The following is an 818-nucleotide window of genomic DNA, read 5'->3' as shown; positions in this document are numbered from 1 at the left end:
GAACTTCGCGTCGGAGTAAACTTGAAACTGGCCGTCGACACACCACCGGTTTGGCTGGTCAGCGGATGGGGTGGAGACCTGAACTGGTGCGCCTGATGTAGAGTCTGAACTGTCAGCCTAATCAGACGAGGCCGACGCTGCAGCAGTGTCGGGTGCAGGAACCTCTGCAGAGCCAGAAGCTTCCTCGGACCAGGATACTCCTAAGGAGCCAGACGCTCCTTCCTCATTCGTGGCTGACCCAGAGGGTGTGCCGGTCAGTGTGCGCTCCTCATCAGACTGGGAGGCAGTGACTACGCCGGTCGCCACCTTTTTGGGTGTGGCTCTGGGAGCACGTGCAGTGCGAGAAGGGGCAGAAGTGCCTGGGGGCACGTACTCAAGGTCCGCTCATCATCAGAGCCGATGATCAAGCGTGCAGACGGGGCAACAGACTTTGATCGCCCGCGTGCGTAGGTTCGGTCTTGCTTGGGTGCCATAGTGGATAGTACCTGCAAAGGATCACTAATAGTACGAGTAGTGGCAAAAAAGACAACCATACGAAGTAAAACATTAAAAATAGTGTGTCAGTGATATTGAAACTGTATCACACGACGGGCCAGATGACGGCTCGTCGTGGCTACGACGGACCGTCATGAGGTCCATCGTGTTATACTTAGTCTATGTATATATAAAGAACCCTGAAGGAGGGGGTCTCTGACCATCATGACGGTTGAGCAGGACGGATCGTCGTTGGTACGACGGTTCGTAGGACACTTAGAAAATGTTGGGAGACCCTTATCAGAGGGGTCTCTGACCATCATGACGGTCGTGCACGACGGACC

Source organism: Solanum pennellii, chromosome 9 (assembly GCF_001406875.1).
Source record: "Solanum pennellii chromosome 9, SPENNV200".
Lineage (NCBI taxonomy): Eukaryota > Viridiplantae > Streptophyta > Magnoliopsida > Solanales > Solanaceae > Solanum > Solanum pennellii.
Note: the sequence above shows the minus strand (reverse complement) of the source record.